Genomic DNA, 16,074 nt, shown 5'->3' with positions numbered 1-16,074 from the left:
AGCTGGTTTGTCAGGCAGTGAATCCCATGCCCTGCGGGATAAGCTTCTCTGGCTGTGCAAGAGAGTTACCTCCTGCCTTTTCTGCTGTGGCCTGTTTCAGCAGGCAAGATTGCTGGTTTTGTCTTCCAAAAAGGCCTGAGATGGAAGGTTGCTGACTTAAAAAAAATAAAAAAAAATCAAGGGTGTGTGCCAGTGTGATGGAAAGAAGGCAGGAGAGCACATGATATAAGAACACTCATTTTGAAATATTAAGTACAATTTGTAGCACAGACGGGAGCATTAGCTGTGATGGTTGTTTAGGTCAGGGGTCAGCAAACTTTTTCAACAGGGGGCCAGTCCACTGTCCCTCAGCCCTTGTGAGGGGCCAGACTATAATTTGTTCGGGGGGGGAGTGAACTAATTCCTATGCCCCACAAATAACCCAGAGATGCATTTTGAATAAAAGCACACATTCTACTCATGTAAAAACACGCTGATTCCCAGACTGTTCGCAGGCCGGATTTAGAAGGCAATTGGGCTGGATCTAGCCCCCAGGCCTTAGTTTGCCTACCCATGGTTTAGGTCACATTTTTAGTGATCTGAGACAGGTTGAGTCAATTCCAAATTTGTGGACTTATTAAGAGAGGTCAGAGTTCCTCCACCCAAAAAAAATAATAATTTACAGTAGGCTTTCTTCTGATGTCAGAGTAACAAAATCACCAATTATGCAAAATGGGAGGTCAAGCCCTGTGTTGCTTTGGGTACAATCCTATAGGGAACCTCCTATTGAATGTTCTGGTGGGAATCATAAGTGAGATACCCACGCTGTAGAATTTGCTCCCAGTATCAGCTGCCATGTAGAAGTAGACAAATGTTAAGATAGTTTACTGTTGTAGAAGATAAGGCTCAGCAAAACAATTCTGGATGTAGATATGTACAGCTTGTAGGCTTTTGCAAACCCAGATATAAACAGATACACACAAGTGCAAAGTATCTCCACTGGTCTAAATAAATTCAGCAATTCAAGACACAACATTGGACTAACAGACAAACTGCAGACTAACAGACTATTTTGCTGACGTGCATTAATCACAGATACAGTTGGGGTACTGGGCTGTTACCATAGCAACTGTCTTGGATGACCTTGCACCTGTGATTAGCTCCTTCATGGGATGATTTATGCTCATGAAGGAAATTAACCCTTTCTCATGTCCAGTTACTCCAGCATGCTCTACCAAGGGAGGTTCCACCTGTATTCCAGTTGACTGACTACTGCTTCGTAGGGTGTGATCAACTTGTATGCATTGTGTGGTGATCATGTCAAGAGAGTGGTTTTTATTAATAATTTTGTATTTTACTGATGTGGTCATTAGAATGGAATGCTTTATTGTGTTGCATATGGTTGAATTTTTATATGCCTTTATTATTATATTGTAGATTGCCTAGAGATGACCAGTATTAGATGATCAAGGTAAGATAGAGCCATAATTTGGTAGCTACATTTAGTCAACCAACCAACCACTTGATTGTTCTGTCCAAAGACCATGACAGGTTGCATGTAATCTCAATAGTGCCACTACACAATGCAGAGCTTTTGGTGTCTCTGAAAAACAACCATACTCAAATCTCCACCCTCTGTTGGCCCACCTACATGTCTCCCCGATACTTCTTAGAATTCTTCTTTGTTATATTCTGTTGCCCATTCTGCCTGCTCATTGAGAAGAGCCAATGCCTATTGGAAAGCCTTAGTCATGCATATGGGTAAAAAAAGCAGAGGATTAGTTGGGAACATTTGCAGCCCTCCAGAGGTTGTTGGACGCCAACATGGACTCAGGGATGTGGGGAGTTATAGTCCTGCAACATCCCTCATCCCTGATTTAAAACCAAAGGAAAATCAACAGGGTTAAAATAAGGAGAGACTATATCTCAGAGGTGGGGTCATGCCTTGCAGGCAGAAGATCCCACATTCATTCCCTAGTATCTCCAGTTAAAAGAATCAGATAGTACATATTGGAGAAAGCCTCATGTCTTCTTGAAACTGTAGAGGGGACCAGTTTGTATGCCTAATTCATTTACTCTATGATTGCCTATCTTCTGATGATTTAAATGCAAAGAAAGTGTGTGTTCTTTTGGTTAAAGATAAACTAAGGGAGGAACATAATTGCCCAGCCATGTCAGTAGTTGAAAGCTTTCCCCAGAAGCGGCAGTGTGCACATTGGCAGGCTCCATGGTGCCTTAATCTTCATGCACATTCATTGACCCTAGGGATTATGCACCCACTCTCCAGAGCAGAGCAGTGGCCCTCCATAGGTTGCTGAAATACTGCTGGCTGGGACTGATGCAGTCCAATAATGTCTGGAGGACCACAGGTTCTCCATTGCTGCTCCATGGGCCCTGTGAACGGGAGCTGGTCCCTGACAAAGGACAATGGGGAAGGATACAACCCCAGTGAAAAAGCACAGAGTTTGCATGCAGAAAGTTTCACATCCAATGCCTAGTGTCTCTAGTTTAAGAAAACCAGGAAGCAGATGATGGAATAATCCATGCGGCAACCCTGGAGAGCCGCTGCCAGTCAGAGTAGACAATACTGAACTAGGTGGATGATAGGCAGTGCTTCCTGTGTTTTTATTCCTCTCTCACACGCTATGAAAAGAGTATCCCTGGGAACGTGCAGAGTGCATTTCTCCCACTGAGTCCCTGCAGCTGACTCTTCTCCCGTCCTCTCCCACTTACACACAGCTGGAATCAGCTCCTCTGCTATATTGGTTGGAGCATCAACTACCACACCCCTCACCCCCAAATCAAGTGCAAATATATTTCATTAGGAAATAAGTTGACAAGACCTGCTCAAGCACTGAAAGGAAACCTACCTTAACCCAGATCCTAGTGGCTTCTGCTGAACGAACCCACCTCATAAAAAGAGTGGGGTTGGTGGAACTTTAATTTGTGTGCATATTTCCCTGGCACAAAGGGCAACAGCTGGGCACAGCAGGAGTTTCATTCTCAGACAAATAATCCATCTGACCTGCTTTTTGCTCTCTGTTCTCACTCTTAGAAACCACACTCCGGCTTCGATTCTGCTATAGCAGTGGGTTTGGGGTAACCTGGTGCATCCCTTCAAAACATTTAAATGACAAAATCAGCAGCCATGCACCCTGGGCTTTTGAAGATTGATAGTGCCAGGTGAGCAATCTTTCCCAGCAATGGGCAAGCCACAAGAATGAATGAATGAATGAATCTTTATTTACGTCAGCCATCGGCCATAGCAATAAAACAACAATACAATATACAGTGGTACCTCAGGTTAAGTACTTAATTTGTTCCAGAGGTCTGTTCTTAACCTGAAACTGTTCTTAACCTGAAGCACCACTTTAGCTAATGGGGCCTCCTGCTGCCAGTGTGCCGCCAGAGCCCAATTTCTGTTCTTATCCTGAAGCAAAGTTCTTAACCTGAAGCACTATTTCTGGGTTAGCGGAGTGTGTAACCTGAAGCGTATGTAACCTGAAGCGTATGTGACCCGAGGTACCACAGTACAAAGAATAGGGGCTGGGGACTGGGGCTCTGCATGATCGTGATCCCACTAATATTCTTAAGAATCCTTTGGAGTGTATGGGCATTCTTTGGCGAACCAGGTGGAAAGGGTTCAGGGCAGGGGGAATTTGGAAACCAGAGGGACAGACACCCTGTGGAAGAAGCTTATTTATTTGCATCCCACCTAAAGCCTTGATTTAGCATTTTTGCAGCCTGATCCCAAGCACATTTACTGGGGTATGAACCCCAGATTTCAAGGGAGTTATTTGCAAGCTGAGTATGCCTGGGATTGCAGCATTAGCTCTCACAAACGCTCTGTAAAATAGGATAGACTGGCAGTGTTTTGCCCAAAAACCTCCAACAGCCCTGCAAGGAAGGCCAGCTGTGACTTCATAGCTGACAACTGATACTTTTAAGAGAACCCTGAATACAGTAATAATAATTAACTACAAGACTGACAAAAATATATTTTCAATCTCTATCAGTGCTGGAACATTCATCAATCAATAATATTAATAAGTTGACAACCTTAAAAATGTCTGTCCAATTAACTGGGCAGATTGATTTTAAAACGATAATTAATTTAAATGTGGGGGTAGGCACCATGTCCGTCACAATGCCTCTTGCATCCTCTCATAACACAGAAAGGACTGCTACTCTGAGCTTTTATATTCTACTGATGCAAATGTTTGCATGTTTAATGGATCACTGCATCAAAATTCTCATGCATCGTTACTTAGAAGCAAGCCCGTTTTCGGGGCTTGATCCCAAGCAAGAGTGCCTGATGGTGCGATCTATGCACGTTTACTTAGGCGGTAGGCCTTTTAGGGAAAGTGGGACTTGTTTCAGAGTAAATGCGCACAGAGCCCTCCTCTGCAAGTTCTCTTTAAGCGACTGACAGCCTCAACGAGGGTCAAACACACCCTGTCAGAACTAACCCCGCCTCTTATTTCCTTGCATGGGGGGGGGCGGTGAAGAGAGAGAGAGAGAGAGAGAGCATGCTGGGGGTGCGCATGCGCACACTTTGCCCCTTCCCCACGCTCCCTGTTCTCGTTCTCTCTTGCCCTCTGACTCACGAGCCCAGTCTGGGGAAGGAGGGGGCGTGGCTTCCCCCTCGCCGTCTCGCGCGAGCTGCGGCCGAGAAGGGGGTAAGCGGGAGGGGCGGGGCGAGGGGACGTTGAGCGAGCGGTGGGCGGGGCGAGCGGAACGTTGTGTATATCGGTCGAATGTCTCAGCGTTCCGAAAGGCCCGGTCGGGCAGCACGTGGGGGGACGACCGAGGAGCCCGCGGCGGGTGGAGGGGCCGGGCGCGGCGGCAGCGCACGGGGGCTTGGCACCGGCACCGGGGGTGGGACGGCTAGGAGGAGACGGAGGAGGGCGAGCATCACCGGGCGGATCGTGAGTAGCGGCTTTAACTGGAGGGTTAAGGCGCCAGTCCTCATGGGGGAGGGCTGCTTTATCATCAAACACGCGCTTTGCTTTTTGTGGGAGGACAGAGCGGCAGTTCGGGGCCTCCGCTGGATGACACGTACGGTTGCTCCTTCCCAAGTAGCGATTTTTAAAATTGCATTTGTTGGGTGTTTTTTGCCGTTTTCTCTCCCCTCCCTCCCGCAACAACTTCCCGACTCGCCCCTGCAGCTGTGTCCCTTTAAGGGTCTTCTGGTCTGCGGCAGTTAGCAGGTGAGAGAGCGCTCAGCTCCGCCGGCGGGCGGCATTTTGCACCGAGAAGCACCAGGAGCAGGCCTCGGTAACCTCTCCTCCTTCGCCTTGCTCCGCGTTGGCGTTTCGCCCACCCAGCCCGCGGCACGTGGTTCGGCCCTTCCTCGTTATGGGCCGCTCTCCACCCCACACGCACTCTCCCACCCACCCTAGATTCGTAAAGCGGCGGCTTCTTAGGGGATCCCTTCGCTCGAGCCAAGGCTGGAGATTAACCCTTGTTAAAGCGCGGCTCTTCCGCGGTGCTCTCGCCGACTTTGTCTTGTGCATTAAACAAAAAGAAAGCGTTTTATAGTGTCCTTCGAAAATTCAGAAAAGTTTTGCACCCGTGATTTTGTTGAACGTGGAGCCACTCCTCCTTGGCCCCAGTGCACTGTCATTAGCCTGCCCTTGGGAGCGCCTCTTTGCTGTGTGGCACTGAAATGTGTATCTTCCTTTTCATGTCTCCCCACTTTGGGGGGGGGGAATACGGAGACAAAATGTTCCTTAATTCTTCCCTCTCCTCTGCTCTCTGGGTCCTCCATTCCCCCTTATGAACTTTGAACAGCTAAGCACTATGGAGCTATGTCACCTTAAGTAGGAAACCTGGGACCTCTGGTAAGATTCTCCCTCGTTGTTGCAGGTGGTGTTGTGGCTTCTCTGAGCCCTTGGCTTGTGGAAAGTGTTCATGGCTTGGAGGAACAGGTGCTAGGCCTGCCTGGAGTCTGCCCATGAAGACTCACAGGTCTGTGTCACCTCTCTTCTCATCCCATGAAGATGCCGCTGGATTGAGCCTGTGTGATTTGCTCTGGTTGCTGCTTTTAAACTCATATGCTGGGAAAACATTATGTGTAGACTCTTGTGCACACACACACATAATGCACATGTAGATAACATGCACACCATACATTTAAAGCATACAGCTTCCTGCAAAGAATCCTGGGAACTGTAGTTTTACCCCCCCCCCACAGTTCCTAGTACTCTTAACGGACTGCAGTTCCCGGGATTGTTTGGGTGAAGCCGTGTGGTTTAAATATACAGTGTAGATATTTCCCTTGTGTTAAGTTCTGGTACAACAGCATGCTGAGCAAAATCTACTTTTCTGGGTAGCTTTGGTCAAGTTGCCTTTTTCTCCACTGTATCTGCAGCCGAGGCCTACCTCACAGGGTTGTTGAGTTGCTCTGTGCTTGTAAGGGAAATGTTGTGTTAAACCTAGCGTTATTGAGTGGCAGGTGGTGTTTGGTGAAGCAAGAGGCTGCTGTTGGCTGTTAACAAGAGGTTTGCATTGTAGGTCTTTCACACAATGGGTGAGAGTTTGGGTGGCTGTTGAGTTAGGTTAAGATACTTGTTCAGGTGTGAAACTCATTAGCACTCCCCTGCCAAAAAACAACCAAACCCTCTTATGCTGCAAGGAGTAATGAGGTCCTCTCTGACCTTTACCCCTCCATCCCAAATACAAGACACAGAGCTGGCTTGGGTGTGTTTTGTGAGTGTTTGACATTTGTTTCGGCTACGTGGACTGTGATAATTCCTCTAGAGTAATTGCCACACCTTGTGTCTGCCTTTTCAGTTACTTCATGTGCCTTTGCTTTTACACACATACACAGGCAAACCCTTTGACAATTCCTGGGAAATAATTTGATTGTAAACACATTTTTTTTGTGTGTGTGGAAAATTTCTGGTATAACGCAACTACATGCTCATGGCCCTGACATTACTCCAATGGGAGATGGGGCTCTGGCTCAATGGGTGGAGCATCTGCTTTGTGTGCAGAAGGTCTCTGGCTCAGACCCCAGAGGCATCTCTAGCTACAGGCAGGAGAAGCTCCCTTCCTGAATCCCTGGAGTGCTGCTGCCAGTCAGTGTACACTATACTGAGCTACATGGGCCCAATGGTCTCACTCAGCAGAAGGCCGCTTTCCGATTTTCCTAAGCAGGTGAATCACCAATTGAACCGATGTGCTTTTTTGGTACTTTTTAATTTATTGCATTTACATCCCATCTTTTTCCTCAAGGAGCTCAAGGTGGCCTACATGGTATCCCCCCTCTTCATTTAATCCCCACACAACCCTGTGAGGCAGGTTAGGCTGAGAGGTAGTGACTACCCCCCAGGATCACCCAGTGAGCTTAATGGAGATTTGAACCCAGATCCCCCAGGTTCTGCTCTGACACTGTTAAGTCAGTGCTTACCAAACTTGGGGTCTCTAGCTGTTTTTGAACTACAATTTCCATCATCTCAGACCACTGGTCCTGCTAGCTAAGGACAATGGGAGTTGTAGTCCAAAAACAGCTGGAGACCCAAGTTTGGGAAACACTGCTCAAACCACTAGACTGCAGTTTAATTTGCATTGTGATCCACAAATATGACACTGGCAGATTTGAGAAGAGGGTGCCTTGTGCCCAAGGGCATCTTTTAGGATCTATTGATCTGTCTGTAGTGGTGACCCTGGCCTTTGCCCTTTGACTGTGCCCTCTATCACCTTCCTGAGTGTGGCAGATGAGGAGGGAGAAGGAAAAGAAGTTTCAATGGGACAAGTTCTCCAGCTTCCCTTGTTTGCTTTCGTCCTGTCTGAGGTGAGCAAGTTCCTGGTGCCCGGATCCCCAAGCAAGGCCTATGTAGCAGGCTAGTGAGCTGGCTTGCCTTCTGAGAGGAATTGCCCTACTGGCGCTTCCTGGCGTAAGAGGCTGCTGGAGGTCACCCTCCCTGCACTGCTCTCTCCCTCCCTCCCTGGAGGGGGGCTAGTGTTGAATGGTAACTTGAGAAATGTCACTCACTCTTTCCTCCTCCAGTCCCTCCTCCGCTGGAGTCAGTCTTCTCCCATTGGCTGCTGGTGATGCCTTCCTCTTGCAAGCGGGGGAATGATTAAGCAAACTCAGATGGTTTTTTGGGGGGAATGGAAGGAGCCCAAGAGCCTCGCTTTTCTGCTGGAGCAGAGACCTCAGTCCCCCAACGCTTAGGCGGATTCCTGAAGGTACAGCTGTTTTAAATGGAAGCCTTGAAAAAAAAGAATCATTTTCAAGTGGCTGCCATTGATATGTGGTAGAGCTAGCCATGTGGTCACAGTGAAAGCAAGAGTCCTGGGACTGTTTGGATGGAGGCAGAGGGTGTCATTCTGGAATATTGTGTGTCCTGGGATGGTAACTCCCAAGAGGCAGTGTTGTGTAGTGGTTAGAGTGCTGGACTTGGACCTGGGAGACAAGGATTTGGTTTCTATGGTGGAGCTCACTGGGTAGTCTGAGGACAGTTGCTCTCTCTTCCTCAGCCTAACCTACCTCACAGGGTTGTTGTGAGGATAAAACAGAAAGGGAGAGAAGGGTCGGCACCACTTTTGAGTTTATAGGAGAAAAGGTGGGATATAAATGTAATAATAAGTTATCCCTGATGCTGAGCTGCTGTTTTTACTGTTGTTGCTCCCCATCATATTGTTGCTGCGGGGGCACATAGTCTGGTACAGTAGTACCTTGGGTTACAAGCACCTCAAGTTACAAATACTTCAGGTTACGGACTCCGCTCACCCGGAAGTAGTACCTCGGGTTAAGAACTTTACCTCAGAATGAGAACAGGAATTGCGCACTGGCAGCAGCGGGAGGCCCCATTAGCTAAAGTGGTACGTCAACTTAAGAATGGACTTCCGGAACGAATTAAGTTCGTAACCAAAGGTACCACTGTATTTTTTGTTTGTTTGCAGTAAAATAAAACATCATTTATATCTCTCATTTCAGGATACAAATTCTTCTAATGTGCATAAAGCTACAATAATAATCATGATGACCATGTTGAAATATTGCAATTAATCAGTATCTGTCCCTGTTGGGTTGCGGGTGGCGCTGTGGGTAAAACCTCAGCGCCTAGGACTTGCCGATCGTCAGGTCGGCGGTTCGAATCCCCGCGGCGGGGTGCGCTCCCGTTGCTCGGTCCCAGCGCCTGCCAACCTAGCAGTTCGAAAGCACCCCCGGGTGCAAGTAGATAAATAGGGACACGCTTACTAGCGGGAAGGTAAACGGCGTTTCCGTGTGCTGCGCTGGCTCGCCAGATGCAGCTTGTCACGCTGGCCATGTGACCCGGAAATGTCTTTGGACAGCGCTGGCCCCCGGCCTCTTAAGCGAGATGGGCGCGCAACCCCAGAGTCGGACACGACTGGCCCGTACAGGCAGGGGTACCTTTACCTTTACCTTGTCCCTGTTGGGTAGTTGGCGGTAGATGATCTTTGGAGGGGTAGGAACAGTCCACTTTGAACAGGAGCGCAGGTACAGCCATGGACGGCTCTCTTTTCCCTCCCCCCAAAATGGCCTAACCATCCTTTGTAAAGCAACTGGGCATTGTGGACTCTTGTAGCAATGAGTTCCGTAGGCTAATTGTGTGCCACGTGACGAAATGTCGCTGAGTAATGCCGCTCCCAGATGTAGGGCCGTCTTAAGCATTGCAGCCTTAAATACTGCTCAGATACCATTCCCTGAGGCAGTGGTGTCTTAACAGGCTGTGTTGTCTTTGGCCTGCTTTGCTGTTTATTCATTACCCAAAGCGACTTATAGTGATCCAAACATTAAAACCGAGTATAAAAAAACCCAGAACAAACCTAAAAACACATCCATACACTTAGAAAAAGGCAAGTCATAACACATCCCACTCCAGAGGCCACAGATACCAAAAAACTCTCCCAAGTTAAGGGCCAGAAACCTGGGTGAAAAGAAATATTTTTGCCTGGTGCCTAAACCTAAAAAATAGGTAATGATGGCACCAGGGGTGCCTCACCTAAGACAGCATCTCATAAGTGGGGAGCCACCACTGAAAAGGCCTTGTGCTGCCCCTCAATACTTGCTAGGAGGAAGTCATTTTTTAAAAATAATGCATGTTTTTTTTTGTTTTTTTAAAATCCAGCTGCTGAAATTAGAAACCCTACCGAAAGAAAGCTAAATATAAAAATACTGCCCAGTTCGTAGACCAGGAGTAGGAAACCTATACTAGACTCCAACTTCCATCATACCTTGCTGGCTGGGGCTGATAGAAGCTGGAGTCCATCAACAACTGGAGGGAAGCAGCCCCCCCCCCAATTTTTGGATAATGGCTGGACGATTTTGTATTTTGGCAAGTCAGCACCCGGAAGGAGTTCCACACTTGACAGGCAATGATTCCAGTGTTGACTTGGTGCGTACTTAAAGAAGGTACACTTCTTCAATGTTGTGTGACTATAGCAACACACAGAGAAAGCAGAGGTGGCCTTTGATTAAAGTGCGTCTCACCTGAGAGGTCATAACTGGCACACAGGAATTACATTTTTAAAAATGACTTTTGTCCTGCCCTTTCTCCTTGACACTTGAAATGGGGCACATGGCTCCCGCCCTCCCCATTTGTCTTTCCAATACACTGAGAACGAGGCTGGGTGCGTACATTTAAAGCCCGTGACTTACCCTCACACCAAATGATTCTGGGAACCGTAGTTTGTTAAGGGTGCTGGGAACTGTAGTACCACCTCTCACAAAGCTACAGTTCCCAGCACCCAGTTCTTTGAGGGGGCGAGTCATGTGCTTTAAATCTGTGGTGTGCATGCAGCCGTAGGGAGTTGCCCAAAGGCCAGTTGGTGGGTATCGTGGCTTGTTCTCCACATTCCTGTCCTAACACTTGGACTAGTGCAGACCTCAGACACTAAAACTGAAGTCGCCTCCTGTGCTTTCAGCTCACAAGGTGTTTGGTGATTCAAAGCGTTTGGTCAATTCCCCACCTGGAGAGGGTTGTGTTCTGCTTCAAAGTCCATAGGTGGGAGAGACCTGCAAGGATTTTTCTTCTCTTTTTTTCGTGATGCAGACAATAATTGCAGCTTGCTGAACAGAATCATAAAATCAGAGTTGGAAGAGACCTCCCAGGCCAACGTGGGGCTCAAACCTGCAACCTTGAGACCAAGAGTCTTTTGCTCTACTGACTGAGCTATATTGTTGCTTTTAATGTCTGCATCCCTCTCTGCCTTAAACGCTCATTGTTCCCATTTTAAAGATTGTTCTTTATTAAATTGTTATACCACCCTTCACCCGAAGATTGCAACATAAAAGTACAAAATGAAGACGTGAAATGCATAATAAATGAAAACAAACCAATAACCGCCTTCTCACTGGCACATTTAAAAGACCAGAGAATGGTAATTAGCCAAATAAAAGGCACTGAGGACAAAATATAGCCATTTGGTTGCAGGGCAGGCAGCTTAAGTGCTCTGGGACCCAACCTGTAGTATTCCTTTAACGCAATATTGGGCTGCGGCCATGGCTTCCCTTAGTGAATCTGGGAACTGTAGTTTGTGAAGGGTGCTGAGGGTTTCTAGGGAGAGCCCTGTTCCCTTCACAGAGCTACAATTCCCAGAGTTCCCTGGAAGGAGGCATTGATTGTTAAACCATCCTCTGAAGCCCTCAATTGTTCCCGAGCCTCTGAAGTCAGAATCCCTGCTGCCCCAAAGCAGTTGGCTGTGGCTCAAGTCTTGCAGCAGCCCTATGTGATGTCAGAGCAGCCGGACTAATCAAAGCTGTGAAGTTTAGGCCTTCTATTGGCTCAGAGGAACCTGTAACAGCACCTGTTGCCCATCACACTTGATTAGTTCGTGATATCTCTCTCTCTCTCTCTCTCTCTCTCTCCACTTTGCATTCAGTGACCTTGGTTCACCCAGAAGCCGAGACTTCTAACTGCCCCAGGGATAGGTTCTGTGTAGCTCAGAAGCCTGTAGAGTCTTGCATCCAAAATAAATTGATCCCATAAGAGTTCCCCTTTAGGTGATTTTTGTTGCCTTGACTCTCTCTCCCCCCTCCCCCCTTGCAAATCTGCAACTTGACTAGTGGTAGCAAAGGGAAAGCGTGCCCCTCCCTCCTCATAAACATAAAAAAAACGGAGTGAAAGAACTTCAAAGCTGAGAGGGGTGTGTCTGATAGAGCAGCTCTGCCTGGTCTGGAATTGCTTTAATGATGTGCTTGCTCTCTGTAGGAAGAGGGGAAAGTTTTTACTTTGCTATCTGTGTTTGAACTAAGTCCTTGGCTGAGTTGTTACGTGTGTAACATCGCGTTTAAATTTTTGTTTTGTTTTTGAAGGATAAATCCTGTACTAAGTTACCGTATTTTTTGCTCTATAACACGCACCCGACCATAACACACACGTAGTTTTTAGAGGAGGAAAATCCATAGGCATGCCACCCGTAGGCATTCCCTCCATAACACGCACAGACATTTCCCTTTACTTTCTAGGAGGAAAAAAGTGAGTGTTATGGTGCAAAAAATACGGTAATTGAGTGAGCAGCGAATCTGGATTCTCTGCAGTGCAGTAAATGGGCAGACTTCTCGTAGATCTCTCACTTGACGCCTTCTGCTGGTTGATAACAAGGAGCTTTTGTGGGGTGTGGAACCCCAGTCTCTGACTCAAGGGTGTGTTTGCAATAAGTTTGAGGGTGTGACACAAAAGGCCCTGGGTGCCATAAACATTATATCTACCCTACTTGACTTGCTGGGGTCTTATCTCTGCCACCTGAAGTTTTCCCCAGGACGTCCTCAGGCTTGTAAATGGTTTTTTTTAAATAAAAAAAAAATCAATGAGGCCTAGAAACTTGCTCAAAGGGAGTGTTGGTAAAATTTACTTTTTGTGGCTTCTATGTATAATTTTTCTCTTCCTTTCTCTCTGCACTCCAGTGAAATCGTGTCATTTTCTCACTGGCGCGTACTCTAGGTTATCAAAATGAATTATTTATTTGGATTGTTATGTTTGGCAGTATTCAGTTAAGTTTTACTTGGAGTAGATCCATTGAAATTAATAGACCTAACACGTTCATTCTTTTCAGTGGTTCTACTCTGAGTAAAACCCCTTCTGTTTTGACATGAATCACCATTTCGGCTGCATATGCAATATAATTTTAAAGCACATTTGAATCACATTATCTCCCACAAAGAAGCAATCCCATGAACTGTAATTTCCCTCTCACAGGGCTACAATATCCAGCAGCCCTGAAAAAAAATTGCAGTTCCCAGGATGCTTTGGGAGAAATAATGTGCTCCAAATGTAGTTCAAATGTTTACTATTGGGGAATGCATGTCGCTGCCGAGGAATTTGTAGAAACAACAACAACAACAACAACAATAATAATTTATTATTTATACCCCGCCCATCTGGCTGGGCCTCCCCAGCCACTCTGGGCGGCTTCCATAAAAACCAAAAATACAGTAAAATATCACACGTTAAAAACTTCCCTGAACAGGGCTGCCTTAAGATGTCTTCTGAACAACAACAAATAATTATTTTAAAAGGGATAGTGCAGTTAGTGAATTTGGACCTGCCATGCCAAAAATTAGGTGAAGTCACACCAAAGTCACAATTGGGTTCTCCATCTGGATTCAAATTGGCAGCTGGTATCCAGACATTGACAACGACTGCTGCCCCTGGTTCAGGAACCCTTGTGCCAGGTTTGGTGGAGACATCTTGAGAGGCGGCCTATAGAAAACAGAAAGACAAACCAGTTTCCAAAATGAGCCACATTGGAAGCACTGATGTGGGGGGAAGTGACATACAAAACGAAATCATAAATTAAAATTTCTGTTTATCACCCCACTTCCCCCGGCTGCAAAAATTGTATTATCCTAGTAGGGCCCCCTATTATATAGAGCCTAGGAAGCTGGACAGTTTGGTTTTGTAGACCAGGGTTGCCCATTCTGATTGTCTGCCACTCTTGACTGAAGGTCTTGGGCAGCTGATCTTTTTAATTGGAGAGCGAAGGGGGTTGAACCCGGGATCTTGTGCATGCAGCCAGGTGCTATTCCAATGTGTTTGGTCCTCCCAGTTTATTTTCCTTTCTTGTTTCCAAAAAAGTTGGTTTTCCCCTCCCAATTTTCCTATTCCCTTCCCCCCCAAGCCTTCACATCGTTAGAACCACCCACCCTTGGAGAATATATGGGGTATGAAGTGATAATGATGTTGGCAGGAGGGGAATTAAACACATTTCAACACTTTTCAGCCTGATGGGTGTATGCCTTTCCTGTATTTGAATTCCTAAACAGGTTGATCAAAGGGTTACCTACCTCGAACTACTGAAGAAATAGTTATTTATTAACCTTGCGTTAGTGAAGAAAGTGCCGGTCAGTCAGTCCGTTGTCTTGGCAGGTGTTCTGTGCTGCTCACAAGCTTGCATACTTATCAGCACAAACAAACAGAGAGTGGTGGTAGAGGTGATCTTTTGTTGGCTGCCTTAAAGCTAAACAGGAGTCCTTGGGTACGAGACAGTCTGTGATGTGTGGTGGAACACGTTTTCTAAACAAATGATCCAGATTCGTTTCCCCTGTTGCAATACTTCTGATTCTCTCTTCCATTCTCTAATTTTAGAAATGCAGGCTTTTAGAAAATTAGTGGCGAAACAAAACAAGTGCAATACTAATCAAACTGGGCAACTAGAATGGAAAATAGCCATAGCCAAATTTGACAGGAAAGTGTTTTTACCATTTTTTTTCCCTCTAGGAAGAACCCGCTTCTCCTGTGCCTCAAGCTTGCTAAAATTAGGCCTGCCAAAATGGTCTACGTTACTTTCCATTTTCCCCCCTTAAGCTCTATATTAAGACAAGTGGGTAGCATTGAGTTGCCATGTCTTAAAATATTTACAAGTCCTCCAATAAAAGGAACTTGAATCGGAATATAACATTTAGACCTCACTGACAGCGCAATCCTGTGGCTGTTTATTTTGAAGACACTGCGGCTTATTTATGTGCCAATTATTCCCAGATAAGCGTTTGTAGGACTGAGGTTTAAGTGCACTCTGCATGGAAGGCTTCCTAATGGAATCTGTTGATTCATCTACCTCTGGCTAATTGGCAAAACATTTTGAGATTCAGATAGCACCAAGTGTGAAATGCTGTAAGTCTGCTGTTAGTTTTGCTTACGAAATATAAGTTGAATCTCGGTTCATTCTTAAGAGGCGGCAAAAAAACTTCCCAGTTCTAAATTTCCCAGTCCACATCCCTGGGGGTAGTCCATTCCTCAAATGCAACTAATGGCTTATGCAGCATCTGTTTTATGTCAACTCTATGCGAGTGCTAACTTACGTGGGGTTTGTGGGTCCCAGCACAGCGGCGTTCCTGTTTTCCATGATGGTCTGAATTCTAGGATGTAAAAGGGAAGATGGCATGGCTGCTGTGAAGAACTCTGCCACAAAGTATGTCCCACCTATTGGGAGACCCAGGACAGGTAAAGGGAAGTACAGTGGTACCTCAGGTTAAGTACTTAATTCGTTCCGGAGGTCTGTACTTAACCTGAAACTGTTCTTAACCTGAAGCACCACACTTTAGCTAATGGGGCCTCCTGCTGCTGCCACGCCGCTGGAGCCCGATTTCTGTTCTTATCCTGAAGCAAAGTTCTTAACCTGAAGCACTATTTCTGGGTTAGCGGAGTGTGTAACCTGAAGCGTATGTAACCTGAAGCGTATGTAACCTGAGGTACCACTGTACTGCTTAGCACAGTGTGTGGTTGGCGCATTTTGCACTTGGCTCTTGGCCATTTGCAGGTGAAGATGCCTGGGTCACAGAAGGTGACTGACACCTCCACCTCTGGAGGTGCGTGCCTGGGAATCATTGGATCTTGACCGTTTTCCACACACTAATACCCTCTCCTGTAGAATTCTATGTGTCCCATTTTATCTGCACAATCAGAATAGATTTCAGGAACCAAAACGCGTTTTTGTGCAGCTTGCGCAGGAGCAGCGAACAACATTATAGTTCACTGTTGTCACTTGTCTTCACTTGCCCCCACCTCACAGTTGTGAAGAATTTTCTTACATTATGAATGGTCTGTGTCACTATTAAGCAAAATAGTATAAGGAAAATAAAACATGCAGACTCTCCCTGGATAAAGTGACTTTTCAAAACGA

At 46.4% G+C, this 16,074-nt stretch overlaps 1 protein-coding gene across 4 annotated transcripts in view; it reads left to right on the top strand.

Annotated features, from left to right (window-relative positions):
• Positions 1–454: 454 nt before the first annotated feature.
• AKAP1 (A-kinase anchoring protein 1) overlaps positions 455–16,074 on the top strand; it is a 44,004-nt gene continuing 28,384 nt past the window's right edge. The window contains exons 1-2 of one of the 4 annotated variants that reach the window (XM_079955517.1): positions 455–1,450; positions 3,035–3,162. The gene's annotated coding sequence lies outside the window, so the exon portion shown is untranslated. Of the gene's footprint in view, positions 1,451–3,034; positions 3,163–4,743; positions 4,908–5,847; positions 5,950–8,047; positions 8,176–16,074 lie in introns of those variants that run through there. The other 3 variants (XM_079955516.1, XM_079955515.1, XM_079955518.1) reach the window with 3 other exon arrangements.

This window comes from Podarcis cretensis, assembly GCF_951804945.1.
Source record: "Podarcis cretensis genome assembly, chromosome: 15".
NCBI classification, from domain to species: domain Eukaryota; kingdom Metazoa; phylum Chordata; class Lepidosauria; order Squamata; family Lacertidae; genus Podarcis; species Podarcis cretensis.
This window is presented reverse-complemented; position numbering and strand designations above follow the sequence as displayed.